The sequence below is a fragment of the Mus caroli genome, unplaced genomic scaffold (genome assembly GCF_978045245.1).
Source record: "Mus caroli unplaced genomic scaffold, Mus_caroli_1 scaffold_20, whole genome shotgun sequence".
In the NCBI taxonomy this organism is placed as follows: Eukaryota; Metazoa; Chordata; class Mammalia; order Rodentia; family Muridae; genus Mus; species Mus caroli.
Genome location: NW_028227275.1, coordinates 56,392,378 through 56,407,766, shown reverse-complemented (window position 1 = coordinate 56,407,766; position 15,389 = coordinate 56,392,378). Strand labels below are relative to the sequence as shown.

Genomic DNA, 15,389 nt, shown 5'->3' with positions numbered 1-15,389 from the left:
TTTTATGGCACTTGCTTTTATAAACTCCCCTGGGATGGACCCCAACATAAGAGAGACACTTGCACCAATATAAGATAAGACTTCTATTTTGGATAGTGGTCCAGGGAAGTTTAAGTTCCCAAAACCTCCCTGAGAACTGGCATCCTACTTGGCAGAAGAAGGAGGAGGAGGAGAAAGAGAAGAGAAAAAGAAAAGGAAGGAAGGAAAGGAAGGAAGGAAGAGAGAGACATGTAGGTGGGCAAATGACATCCTGTTTAGCAAGTTAAGACATGAAAATTGGTCGCCCCGCCCACCCTGGGCCCGCCCCCAGCCCGGTTCCTGGGGAAGCATGCCGAGGTAGAACCTCACAGAGGATGTGCTGTCCTGCCCCTCGCTTCTGACCGCATTTCCCATGGCCGACTCTGCTGTACCTTGCTTTCTGGGCCCAAGTACCCGGGCTTCCAGCACCCACCGAGACACGACCAGTACTAAACAGACCAGAGCCCTGAAACGAGGAGATGCGTTTAAAAGGCAAGCAGAACTGGAAGCTGCTGTACAAAGGAAGGTGGAGTGTGAAAGGAAAGCTGTACGCATCACAGAGCAGGTCTTAGAAGAATTCCTGAAGAAGTGTGGGATGTTCATCACACCAGCTCACTACAGCGACGTTGTGGATGAGCGGTCCATCATCGAACTCTGTGGCTATCCTTTATGTCAGAAGAAGCTAGGTGTGGGAAGCAGGTGCGGCTGCAGGCCCCATGAAATCCACTTGTTTACTGCCTTGCCTGAGCATGCGCAGTGAGGCTGCTTGCATGGGCTGCCTGCCAGGCTGGACAGTTCCTCCTGATCCAGACCTGTCAGCCTATCTGTGAACGACCTAAGCTCGTGCCTGGAGTGTGTGTGAATTCTGATTGGATGAGGTGGGGTGGAGCAAGAAGGGGAGGAGTCGAGAGTAGTGAAGTGCCCATGCTGTGAGTAGAAGTAGAGTAAGAGAAGTAGAATAGGAGTAGTTTAGCCCTTGCCCTAAGAAGAAGCTTCTGGGGAAGGGAGCTGTAAAAGAAAAAGCCCGAAGTAAAGTTGCTGCATGAACCCAACTTGGTGCCTGTGTCGTTCTGTAGCCACCGGCTCAGAGGACCTGCGACAAATGGTGGCCCGTCTGGGAATGGGGAACTCATTGTGTCGGTCAGCAAAGGTAAGTAAGAAATTTTTGGTAAACAGCGGTAGGAAAATTTTTAGTAAACAACGGTAGGGAAATTTTGGTAAACAGAGGTAAGGAAATGTTGATAAACAGAGGTAAGGAAACCTTAGTTAACAGCGGTAGGAAATTTTAGTAAACATCTGTAAGGAAATTTTGATAAGCAATGGTATTTAAAGAAAGCACAGGCCTGTAAGGTTCCCGGGAAAAAAGGGACGAAGCATTAAAGTTCTCAGTTAGAGACTATTAGGTTCCTGGATTAGGGATTATTAAAGTTCTCAGGTATAGAGACGAAGGTAAGGTTCCCAAGAAAAAGGGACGAAGCATTAAGGTTCTCAGGAATAGAGACGAAGGGAATTTCAGCAACTAAAGAAAGCATAGGCCTGATAGGTTCCCCGGAAAAAAAGGGGACGGAGCACTAAGGTTCTTAGGAATAAAAACGAAGGGAATTTCAGCAACATAGGTTCAACTGCGATTAAAATGACAGTAAAAATGGTAGTCATCTGGATCTTGGTCAGGGCGTGCTTGAGGGACGCCAGTGGAAAGTACAATAAGGAGATTGCTTCTCAGGCTAGCCACCGAAAGCCTAAACAGCTTAGACAACAAACCAAAGCTAAGAAAGAGAAGAAGGAATCTAGCTCTGAAGGGTCTATTAGTGACAGCAACAGGACTGATAGCGACAGCTGTTGTCGGATGTTCCTCTGGAGGTTGAGGCACGGTAGGCTGCCCGAACCATCAGCCCCTCTGTTGCCTTCTCCTCCCCTCTATAAAGATGAGGGAGGCAAAAAGGGAAAGCGTAGTATGGATAATATTTTGATTTGTGGCTCCTCTAATGTGGAAGTGGAAGAGATATTTGGGACCCTAACTAAATACCTCTTGGAGAAGTGGAATTTGGTGATAGCCCCAGAAAAGGTTCAAAAGACAGACATAAAACACTATTTAGGAACTAAATTGAGAGATGCTGTTGTCGAGCCACTAAAGCTGGAACTAAGGATGGATAAAATGCATACCTTGGATGATTTTCAGAAATTGTTAGGAGATATCATTTGGATTGGGCACTATTGTAATCTTCCCAATGCAGAGTTATGCCCGTTATTCGATATTTCAAAAGGAGATTCCAATTTACAATCTCCTCACCAATTGCCACCCTTAGCCAGAGCTTGACTCATATGTCAAGAATGTGTGTAACCTCTGTTCAGTATCAGAATTTTTCCAGAGCTGCAAATCTGTCATGTGCAATTGGTGCGATGCTGCTAGGAAATTGGAGTCATGATCTCGACACAAAGATGAAGGAATTGCAAGCATCGATTGTTGCCATGAACAACACCCATGTGGAGATTGCAACGCAAAGCAATGGCTGGAGATCATCAAGGGAACTGTGGGACTCTTAAAAAATTGGGGAGGGATAGCCTTTTGAGCGCTCCTGCTGACTGTTGTGTGTGGAGGAATGCTTTGGTGGATGGCACATATGCGAAGGCGGCACAGGGCTGATAAACGAGCCTTAGTGCAGGCTATGGCAGCCTTGGAAGCAGGAACATCCCCCCCAGTGTTGGCTCAACATGCTGGATCAGTAATCAATGACGGGTAAGACCCTCATGTGCGCATACCAACCTAAGACAGGATGGTGAAAGTGAGTTCGTCACTCCCATGACGGGTAAGGATGTGGCACGGTGGGGGCAACCTAAGACAGATGTTGATCCCAGAGCTGCTAATAAAACAAAAAGGGGGAGATGTGGGAAGTGGGTGCGGCCGCAGGCCCCGTGAAACCCACTTGTTTACTGCCTTGCCTGAGCATGCGCAGTGAGTCTGCTTGCGTGGGCTGCCTGCCAGGCTGGACAGTTCCTCCTGATCCAGACCTGTCAGCCTATCTGTGAACAACCTAAGCTCGTGCCTGGAGTGTGTGTGAATAATGATCAGATGAGGTGGGGTGGAGCCAGAAGGGGAGGAGTCGCGAGTAGTGAAGTGAGTTGTTGTTTAGCCCTTGCTCTAGGTAGAAGCCAGAAATAGAGTAGTGAGGAGTTTTAGCCCATGCCGTGAGTAGAAGTAGAGTAAGAGAAGTAGAATAGGAGTAGTTTAGCCCTTGCCCTAAGAAGAAGCTGCTGGGGAAGGGAGTTGTAAAAGAAAAAGCCCGGGCTGGTGAGATGGCTCAGTGGGTAAGAGCACCCGACTGCTCTTCCGAAGGTCCAGAGTTCAAATCCCAGCAACCACATGGTGGCTCACAACTATCCATACCATCTATAATAGGCTCTGATGCCCTCTTCTGGGGTAATTGAAGAAAGTGGCAGTGTACTCATATAAAATAAATAAATAAATCTTTAAAAAAAAAAAAAAAAAAAAAGAAAAAGCCCAAAATAAAGACGTTGCTGCGTGAACCCGACTTGGTGCCTGTGTTGTTCATGTCGCCACTGGCTTGGAGGACCTGTGACAGCTAGGGGTTATCCCGAAATAGAAATAACGAATTTCTACTAAAACCAATAAAGTCTATGATATTACTGAAAGGAAGTCTTTCTCCAGCAATTTTTGTTACAGAGCATCTAAATTTTTTGAAACAGATTCCCAAAACTCCAGTATGGGTTCGAGAGGAAGAGAGGCCTCCTGACTTTCAGCTGCTGAAGAAAGGACAAAGCAGCAATTCTGGAGAAGTAGTACAGATCTTCAGAGATGCCGTGACAGCAGCAGATGTTGACGGTTCTGGTGCCTTGGACGCACAGTGTGAATCTGCTTCTTCCAGCTCTTGGAGCAAGTGGACCAGTGATGAGGAGGAGCAAGGCTTTGTTTCTTCTCTTCTACCAGGAAACAGACCAAAGGCAGTGGATACAAGACCACACCCGCACACAAAAAGCAGCTAAGGAGAAAGAAGGCTGCTCAGAACGTGGACTCCAAAGCAGGAGAACAGACCGTGTCAGAGGTTACCGTGCAGCTGGATAATTGCAGATTAGATAGTCAGGAGAAAGTGGCCACTTGAAAACTTCCTTTAAAGAAAGGAAGTACTCAGATGTCACCTGGCCCTTGGTGTGACAGACTTAACACTTCAGCCGTTTCTGAACATAAACACGGTGTATCACAAGTTACGCTTGTAGGCTTAGGCAAGAAGAGTGCTGAGCATTTCAGGAGCAAATTTGCCAAGTCTAGGTTCTGGGTCAGCCTCTGGTTTGGTACGGGTGCGTCCTGAGGTTGCGAAGGCAAACTTACTCCGAGTTCTGTCGGACACTCTGACTGAATGGAAGACAGAAGAAACACTGAAGTTTTTATATGGCCAGGACCACAATTCTGTGTGCCTGAAACCCTCTTCAGCCTCTGAGCCTGATGAAGAACTTGATGAAGATGACATAATTTGTGACCCAGGTAGTTGTGATCCTGCCCTGAGTCAAGCTCAGAACACCCTGGACGCAACACTGCCCTTTAGAGGCTCAGACACAGCCATTAAGCCACTGCCAAGTTATGAGAGCTTGAAAAAGGAAATGGAGATGCTGAACCTGAGGGCCAGGGAGTTCTACAAAGAGCGCTGTGTTTTAAATGAAGACACTACCAAGTCTCAGGACTCTAAAGAGAATGTGCTTCAGCGTGATCCCAGCTTCCCACTGATAGACTCAAGTTCCCAGAACCAGATTAGAAGACGGATTGTTCTTGAAAAATTAAAGTATTGCCTGGACTTTTGGGTCCTCTTCAGATTACAATGGGAGATATTTACACTGAACTTAAAAACCTCATTCAGACGTTCAGATTATCAAATAGAAACATTATACACAAACCTGTGGAATGGACTTTAATTGCTGTGGTCTTGCTGTTACTATTGACACCGATTCTTGGCATTCAGAAGCATTCTACGAAAAATGTGGTTTTTACACAGTTTATAACCACCCTGCTGACAGAATTGCATTTAAAGTGTGAAGATCTTGAAAAATTAACCATTATATTTAGAACCAGCTGCTAGCTAACAAGAATGGTGTAAGTGAGGAAGACAGAAGAGGAATGCTCCTCACCAGACCTGGTGTGTTCGCCAGTGAGAGTCCATGAGTGACTGATGACTAAGTGTGTAACTTCCTCAGACACAGAAAAGCCATTACCCCAGCAAGAAGGAAGCTCTTACATCCAGAACCTCAAAACACAGGATTTGAGGGGAAAATGAAGTCTTAAACTGGAATTTGAATGAATATTGGAGAAAATTTAATTACCTTTATTCTTTTTGACTGGTTACAACCAACACAACCAAAACTTAAGAAAATGGTAATTGTGGCCTATTGTAAACTCTATCATTCAAATAACAGCAAAGTTAGGTCAATAAATGTGATCTTCAGTGAAAAAAGAAAAGGAAAGGAAAGGAAAGGAAAGGAAAGGAAAAGAAAGGAAAGGAAAGAAAATTGGGCTGGAGAGATGACTCAGTGGTTAAGAACACTGACTGCTCTTCCAGAGGTCGTGAGTTCAATTTCCAGCAACCACACGGTGGCTCACAACCATCTGTAATGGGATCTGGTGCCCTCTTCTGGTGTGTCTGAAGACAGCTACAGTGTACTCACAGATATAAAATAAATAAATCTTTTAAAAAAGAGAGAGACACGAAAGTTAGGCAAGGCCCCTGCCACAGTTGAGTACTCCAACCAGTGGGAGCAGAATAAATGTATGACAAAGACATGTTTCAAAGGAAATCCCCATCCCTAAATTCTGATTGGTGGAATAACTTGGCACAACTGTTTGTAGATTTTAGGCTTAAAAATCCCTATAGGATCTTGACTCAACTTCGCAGTTCAGCTCCTGAGTCTCAATAAAATATCCCTGTCTGATTGAGTTTGGTGTTTATGTGGTTTGTGAAATGACTCCTGGACCTCAGCACTCTCAGCCTCTGAATTGCTCTGCTTTGCCTCAGAATAACTCTAGCAAACTTTGTCATCTTTTGGTTCCTTTTCATTCTCTACTTGCTCTGTCTTTACCTGTGTCTAGCTTGTTCTGTCTTCAGTTTATCTCTGTAAAACTCTTCTCAGTAAACCAGCCTCCTTCCCACTTTCTGGGCTGCTTTACTCTCCCTCTCAACTCTACTGCATTCCTGTGCTGCACTCTCTTCCTCCCGTCCTGCCCTGTCTGTCTCCCCTTTAAGTAGCTTCCCTTTCCACTCTTCTCAAAAGAGTTGGGTGTATCCTATTCTGTCAAACCTTTCTCTGATTTGTCACTTTGTCTGCCACTCAATTAGGCATCACTTTCAAACATCGGTGCTTCCTTCTACAAATTAACTTTACCCTCATTGTTTGAGACTAAAGGTGAGTACTAAAAGTGTGTCTGTATTCCAGGATTAAAAGTGTGTGCTAAGGGCCGAATCACACCCTGACTAGAAACAGGTTCAAATATCCTGTAACAGGCTCCTTTGTCTGACCATGGCGTTCTGGCTCCGCCCAGTGCTCCCCTGCTGGGCTGGGATGATGTGGGCACCCTGGTGGGCATCATAAGGCCTCCTGCTGCTCTCTGCAGTACAGCAGCTGCCCCGCACCCAGGATTTCTAAGTCTTTTTTTTTTTTTTTTTTTGTACTCTGTTTGTTCTGCTCTCTCCCTTTGATCAGTGGTTTTTTGGTTTTTTTTTTTTTTTTTTTTGTTTTTTTTTTTGGTTTTTTGAGACAGGGTTTCTCTGTGTAGCCCTGGCTGTCCTGGCACTCACTTTGTAGACCAGGCTGGCCTCGAACTCAGAAATCCGCCTGCCTCTGCCTCCCGAGTGCTGGGATTAAAGGCGTGCGCCACCACGCCCGGCTGATCAGTGGTTTTGTGGGGACTAGATGTCTTTTGAGTGTGGTTAATATTAAAATACTGTCTTATGCTGCTTTCTTTTATTAAAGAGATGGCTCTGGAGTTGGGCTATATGGCTTCCTTCTTCCAATCCAAGTATGGTTGTTTAAAATTTCCTTCAGGGGCTGGTGAGATGGCTCAGTGGGTAAGAGCACCCGACTGCTCTTCCGAAGGTCCAGAGTTCAAATCCCAGCAACCACATGGTGGCTCACAACCATCCGCAACGAGATCTGGCGCCCTCTTCTGGAGTGTCTGAAGACAGCTACAGTGTACTTACATTCAATCAATCAATCAATAAATAAATGGTTTAAAAAAATAAAATTTCCTTCAGTATCTCTGTCCTAGGTCAGAATGCCACCTGATTCTAGGACAGAGAGAAGACAAACAGCCCCCTCAAAAGACACTATGGGACTTAAAACAGATAAAACACAAACTTTCTGTACCTTTAAGATTTATACGCTTATTGGATATGGTTTTTTAAACTATAAAACAACAATCCTTAAAGAAAACAAAAACACTCTGATGCCAACATTTCCAAGTTCCTGTAGAGGTCTGTCTTTGTCGTTTTTGTTTAATGGCCTCTAGGTTACAGATACTTAAATTGTTCTGCAACTTAATAACTATAAGAAAAAAACAAAATACCCACTAAGCTTTAAGGTTGCATACCTTCATCTGCAGACACACACGATTGGGTTAAAGAATAAAATACAGGGCTGGTGAGATGGCTCAGCAGGTAAGAGCACCCGACTGCTCTTCCAAAGGTCCTTAGTTCAAATCCCAGCAACCACATGGTGGCTCACAACCATCCGTAACGAGATCTGACTCCCTCTTCTGGTGTGTCTGAAGACAGCTACAGTGTACTTACATGTAATAAATAAATAAATCTTTAAAAAAAAAGAATAAAATACAATCTTCTGTTTAAAATCTCTCAGTAAAATAAGCAGAGCCTAAAATAAGCAGAGCTGAGCAGCCGGCGAGGCGCGGCCACTTCCTGGTGGGAAGGCCGGGCTGTCTGCGGAGCTCGCTGGTCAGAGTGTTCCGCAGTGCTCGTGGGTCTGGAGCGGCCAAGGCCAGCGCAGGCTTGGCGCTCAGCTCAGCGTGTGTGGGTCTCCCGCGGCTGAGCCTGGTCACTCCGTCCAAGCCACCTCCCAAACCGGTCAAACCAGATCAAGAATTTCATTTGTACTCTACCACAGCAAGAAACTTCTGGATAGAGCAAGCCACATGACATCTGCAGTCCAGAAGAGAGAAGGACATATGCTCCCACTCAGATAGCATCCTCCTTTTTATCCGGATGGAGTACTCAAACCAGGATGGTGCGGCCCTTGTTTAGGATCGGTGTTCACCACTCAGTTAACCTAATCAATGTAATCCCTCCAGGCATTTCTTCCAATTTTTTATTAGGTATTTTCTTCATCTACATTTCAAATGCTATCCTGAAAGTCCCCTATACCCTCCCCCACCCTGCTCCCCTACCCACCCACTCCCACTTCTTGGCCCTGGCGTTCCCCTGTACCAGGGCATATAAAGTTTGCAAGACCAAGGGGCCTCTCTTCCCAATGATGGCCAACTAGGCCGTCTTCTGCTATGTATGCAGCTAGAGTCACGAGCTCTGGGGATACCAAAATACCCATGGAAGGAGTTACAGAGACAAAGTTTGAAGCTGAGACGAAAGGATGGACATCTAGAGACTGCCCCACCTGGGGATCCATCCCATAATCAGCCTCTAAACGCTGACACCATTGCATACACTAGCAAGATTTTGCTGGCAGGACCCTGATATAGCTGTCTCTTGTTAGACTATGCCAGTGCCTGGCAAACACAAAAGTGGATGCTCACAGTCAGCTATTGGATGGAACACAGGGCCCCCAGTGGAGGAGCTAGAGAAAGCACCCAAGGAGCTGAAGGGGTCTGCAACCCTATAGGTGGAACAACAATATGAACTAACCCTCCAGGCATTCTTAAAGGCTGACTTACTCTAGATGATCCTTATGGGTAAATCTGGAAGCTTGTCCCCTGTGTGGTTCCATAGCCTATGTGAGTGTGAAGCGTCACAGAGAGCAAGGGACATTAAACAACAAAGCTAATGATGCATCTTCAGGCTAAGCAGCCTGCACCCAACAAGGGGCCATTGGTGGGAGGAGGCAGCCCAGGCAAATTCTGGGAGATCTTGAAAGGAGAGATCTCTCCCCCATTTCCCCTCCCCACAACAAGAGTTGGGGCAGAAGGGAAGCATTCAGAGTTGCCCTTCAGACATTTCTTTTTTTCTTTTCTGCTTTCTTTTTCCCTTGCTTCTGCTTGCTTCTATCTGTTTCTTTTTGAGACAGAGTCTCCTTGTCTAGCTCTAGCTGGTCTGGAACTTACTGTGTGTAGCCCAGGCTTGCCTGGATGGAATACACTGAGCTCAGTCTGCCTCTGCCTCCTGGGTGCAGAGATCAAATGCATTCGCAACCCTCCTCTGTGTCTGGTTTAGACATTCCTTAACATAGCTTGTATGGTAGGCCTTGCACCGGGCTCTGGGATTTCCCAGGAACTGTAAGATATAACGCCATCCTTACTTGTTTTGTCCTAACTTAGTTTATATATCTGCAATTCGATGTCTGATTATTCTCATTTAATTGTTTAATCTTGTAATTAATAAAAAGAGAAAGATAAAACAAAACAAACAAACAAACAAAAAGCAAAGCTGAGCTTGTTAAAAGTTAATATTTGCCGGGTGTGGTGGCACATGCCTTTAATCCCAGCACTCGGGAGGCAGAGGCAGGCAGATTTCTGAGTTCGAGGCCAGCCTGGTCTACAAAGTGAGTTCCAGGACAGCCAGAGAAACCCTGTCTCCAAAAACCAAAAACCAAACCAACCAAACAAAAAAGTTAATATTCCTTTGAAAGAAGGAGGTAAGGGGACTAATGAGATGGCTCAGCAGCTAAAATCCACTGGCTGCTCTTCCTGATGTCTGGAGTTCAGCTCCCAGCAGCCACATGCTGGCCCACACGCAGACAGAGCACTCATACATAAAAACAGAATACATATATAATTTACTTTTTTTAAAAAAGGAGATAAGCAATATCATTGGACCTTCACCTAAGAATCCAGTCACTCCTTCCAGCTGGTCATATGCATTAGGCCCTAATTCCATGATGCTTCAAGGTTTTGTGGAGAAACTTGGGTATACAGGCTAAAAACTAAGAATGAGGATGCGATCCAGCTATGTATCAATGGAAACGCTGTTATGTACACTGGATAAAGGCTCCAGACATTGTCTAACTCCCCCTTAGGAAAAAAATTATCTTGCAACAAATGATAAACCTGTTACTGTTGTGTCTCATGCTATTTCAATTTTAGAAGAGGAATTTATATAAAATAAGGATAGCTAAATGTAATGTAGGTGTTTGACTTGGCCTCTCTTTCTTGGTTCTTGTTTACAAAAATTGGTCCCTCGTTCAAGGTCATGTCTTAGATATTCAAATCTATTGCTAAAATATAAACTTTCTTTATCTCTCAGGATCCGTAAGACAGTTTGGGTTACTTACTCCATAACAGCCAGCCTGGTCTACAGAGTGAGTTCCAGGACAGCCAGTGCTACACAGAGAAACCTGTCTTGAAAAGAAATATTTATTTATTAAATAAATAAATATTCTCTCAACCAATACAAAAAAGAGCAGTCATAGCATTAGACCATTATTTGCCTGCCACTCTGATGCACTGTGTACTGAGGAGTAAAGGTTATGGATGATGGCTGGTCCCTATCAACAGGGACACCACTGAGCCATGTGTTTATTGTGCTTGAAATTGGGGATGGCTGTTACTCAAATCCATCGGATACCTGGATCAGATGAAACTGATGGCATGTTAAGGTATCAAGGACCAGGACTGGAAAGATGGCTCTGTTAAGGGCACTTTCTATATTTCCAGAGAGCCTTGGCTCTGTGTACGGAACGGACATGACAGCTCACAACATCTGTAACACTTCCATGGGTTCTAACTCCCTCTTCTGGCCTCCAGCAGCACATGCATACAGGCAGGCTAAACATCCATAAAATAAATAAACTTTAAAAAGAAAAAGTCTGGTGTAATGGCACATACTTCTTATTCAAGCATTAGGGAGGCAGAGGAAGGCAGATCTTCCTGAGTTCAAGACCAGCCTGATCTACAGAGTGAGCCTACACACACACACACACACACACACACACACACACACACACAGTGTCAAGGACTGGGCACCTGGTGGCATCAGTGAAAACACACATACCCCATCCCCATCCACACTGACATTTTCTGGAGATGCCAGAACTGGGCCCAGGCTAGAGGCAAGTGTCAGAGAACCACAGGACCCACACAGTCATTTTGCAACCAGGGACACAAAAGGCATCCCACACTGGTTTCCTTGTCCTTCCCACGAGGCTGGCCACAATTTGTGGATCCTTCATGTGGGTAGTAGATAGGGAGTTGGGTTTGGAGGGGAACCAGGCTGGTAAGCATCGAGTTCCCTGGAGGATCCTGAGAAGAAAGAAACTCATGGTGCCTGCAGGGGACACCATGGATACTAGAGCCAGGAACTGATCTCTGCACGGGATATGCAGAGCTTCAGAGTGAGGAGGAGGAAGAGGACGGTGATGGACAAGAGCAGCCTCAGTGCTGGAGGGACTGCATCTCTGAAGGCTTTGGCTAGATCCATCTAAAAGAGATGTTACTAAAAATAATGGAACCGGGATTTTAGTTCTGCTTGAGAGGCACAAACAGGAGGATCTTTGAGTTTGAGGCCAGCCTGGAGGCACAGAACATCCATGGGCTACATAGTGAAACCTGTTGAGAGAGAGAGAGAGAGAGAGGATGAACTAATAATAATTAGAACAGGCTGGAGAGAAGGCTTAGCAGCACAGAGCACTGGCTTCTCTCCCAGAAGACCCAGAATGGATTCCCTGCACATGCGTGGTGGCTCACAAAGGTCTATATCTCCAGTTTCGGAAAATCTGATGCCCCCATTTTGGCCTCTACCAGCACCATGCACAAATGTGGTGCACAAACATACAGGTAAACACCCATTCACATTAAATTAAGAATTGTAACTTTAGGGCTGGAGAAATGGCTCAGCGGGTAAGAGCACTGACTGCTCTTCCGAAGGTCCTGAGTTCAAATCCCAGCAACCACATGGTGGCTCACAACCATCCGTAATGAGATATGACACCCTCTTCTGGTGTGTCGGAAGACAGCTACAGTGTACTTACGTATAATAATAAATAAATCGTATTTAAAAAAAGAATTGTAACTTTAATCACAGAGAAGAAAGTGAAGGAGATGCAGCTAGAAGCTGGCTTTAATCTTGTGTAAAAGATGAGGATTCTGAGCCCGCAAAAGGAAAAAGGGTTAAATCGGAGATCTGAAATTGTTGTTTGTTCTTCAAGATGTAAATAACTTGAAACAAGACTAACAATTTTAAAACTTTGGAAATTCACTTGTGTTTAACATGTTGAACAAGAGTGGAGTAAAAACATACAAAATATACCCACGATGTTGTGGAACTATAGTTGGTGATAGGTATTTTCATCATGTTCACGGTCAGATAAGAGGAGGGAAAGCAGCAGCTCCAAAGACTGTCTGGCTTTTCATTGCAGGATTCCTGTAAGATCGCCATGGGGTGGGGGCAGTGCTCTGAATATCTTTGTACCTTTCCAATGTAGCCATATTAAATAAATGTCTTTTTTTAATTCATGCTTTAATTTTTTTTTAATATGGCAAGTGGATATCTGAGTTCAAGGTCAGACTAGTCTACAGAGCAAGTTCCAAGACACACACACACACACACACACACACAAACTTGCCTTGGGAAAACAACAAACAAACAGACAAAACCTAAGCAAATAGCCATTCGCACCAACACCAGAAAGAAGATGTCTTTGGCCCACTGAAAAGACTTTCCCAGGACTTCACTGACTGCGTGCTTGGAGACAGAGGCTGGCAAAATGGAGGACGGCCATCATAGGAATCAGTTTCAACTCTAACAGAGTAGTAATTGCCACTGGCCTTCTGGCTGAAGCTGCTGATGTGCGGTCTGTATCTTTAATCACCAAGTATGCCTGTCCCACATGGAACCCTGTTCATAGAATCAGCATGGTGGACATTTTGACTATAAAGATATTGCTCTTCATATGATGACAGAAGACAAAAGGAGGACTCTTGGAAACACTAAGACCTTTTACAGTATTTCCAGGGAGGAGATGTTCCTTAAGATTCCTGACCTCAGCTGGCAGAGACTGCTAGGCTACCTAGCCCAGTTTGGTCACTAGAAAAGAGCAGCAGAGAAGGAAAGAGAAGAGAGCCAAGAAGTGGACACTTTATCCCTTAAAAAATTTTTGGAGGACTGGGGAGATGGCTCAACAGGTAAGAGCACTGACTGAGTTCAAATCCCAGCAACCACATGGTGGCTCACAGCCACCTGTAATGAGATCCGACGCCTTCTTCTGGTGTGTCTGAAGATAGCTACAGTGTACGTATGTATAATAATAAATAAATCTTTGGACCAGAGCAAGCAGGGACTGAGTGAGTGGGATTGACCTGAGCGAGCAGAGGTCCTTTAAAAAAAAAATTCAATTCCCAACAACCACATGAAGGCTCACAACCCTCTGTACAGCTACAGTGTACTCACATACATAAAATAAATAAATAAATCAATCTTTAAAAAAAAACTGAGGCCCTGGCTGTCCTGGAACTCACTTTGTAGAACAGGCTGGCCATGAACTCAGAAATCCACCTGCCTCTGCCTCCCAAGTGCTAGGATTAAAGGTGTATGCCACCACTGCCCGGCTCATCTGAAACAATTTGAGGGGCTATCCTATGCTACTCAATTTAATTTGCTGGACCAAATCTGGAGGAAGTATATATATATATATATATATATATATATATATACACACACACACATATATATACATATATACATATATATACATATATATGTATATATATACACACATACACACACACATATATATATATATACATATATATGAATATATATGATAGTCTCACTAGGTAGCCCAGGTTGGCCTCAAATTCATGATCTACCTTGCTGGCAGGCATTACAGGTGTGTACCACCAAATGGCCAGCTCATATCAACAACACACATTCACTTGGGACTTCACACGCTCAGAGCATCCTTCACGTCCCACACCTTCCACCTTGAGACAGGATCTCTTATTGTTCAACACTGCATACAGCAGCCTAATTAGCCACGCAGTTTCTATAGAGTCCCCTGGTTTTGCATCCCATTTCTCCATTGGAGCCTAGAGATTACTGACACCTGTGTCACTGTGTCCAGTGTTTTAGTGGGTTCTAGGGAGCTGAACTCAGGCCTATACAGCTTATACAGCAAGCATTTAACCCATAGAGCCACACACTTTTTCTTGGTCTTGATTTGGCATTACTCTAATGGGTTACCTTCAGCTTGTTGAGGTTCTTGTTGTTTTTTGAGATAAGTTTTCTCTGTGTAGTGAAGCGGAAACTTACAGTTCTTTGGAAAGTTAGTTATATCATATGCTGTTTTGCTGGGGCACACAGGTGAAAGGATGTCTTGCTAAAGCAAACACAGGAGAGACTGTTTTCCTGAAGCAGACACAGGTGAGAGGATGTTTGGATATAGCAGACATGTGAAAGGACGCTTGATGAAGGAGTATAAATCTGACCCCACAGACAGTGGCAGATGAGCACCGAGCCAGGGTTTGGTTTGCTCTGCCTTGCTATTCTTTACTAAAGACTTTTTTAAAACAAAATAAACATGTATTCTTCTCCCCTCCTGCCACTGTGGCCTTGGGGCCGGGGGTGGGGGGTGGGGGCACAGCCACCCCCTCCCACCACGTACCTTCTTCAAGTGGAGGCTAAGGCTGAGTTGAAGGGCTGCTGGAGGTGAATCCTTTCAGGAAAAGGCATGAGGGGAGGGGTAACTTGGAGGATGGGCAACACCAGGCTTGCATAAACATGGAAGGCTGTGGAGATTAAGGCCTCAGGCATCCTGTTTTAGGTTGTGTCTGCCAGATCCTCTCTTCCTTGGAGATGCTCATTTCCCTGAGAGCCTGTATCCCTGAGATGGGTCAGCAGAGCCAGTTGAGTGATGACGGTCAGACCAGTTTCTTCTGTGAATCTGAACCAGGGGGACCCATCTTCTCTGTAGCAGCCAGCTGCACACTTCCATTCTCTGCCAGCTCCCTCTTAGTCCTGTCCTCAGCGTGAGGGAGCCCATTTACATAGCAATGTTGAGCTCAACTTGAGATAACCCTGACTTTGTGGGAAATGCCCAAGAACCACTCTTCATGGTCCTGCGGCAGCTTGCCAATTCCATGGCCTCACCTCAGGCCGGGTCACGAGCCTGGCGGTGTCTTCAGGATTGAACTACAGTTGCTGGTTCGCGCCTGGTGTCTGCTTGATGAAAGGACCGGTCTGCAGCTGCTGAGTCGT

The 15,389-nt window shown here is 45.1% G+C and overlaps 1 pseudogene; it reads left to right on the top strand.

The window, feature by feature from the left end:
* The first annotated feature begins 377 nt into the window (after positions 1 to 377).
* On the top strand, positions 378 to 5,179 carry LOC110285930 (putative RNA polymerase II subunit B1 CTD phosphatase Rpap2; annotated as a pseudogene).
* Positions 5,180 to 15,389: the final 10,210 nt, after the last annotated feature.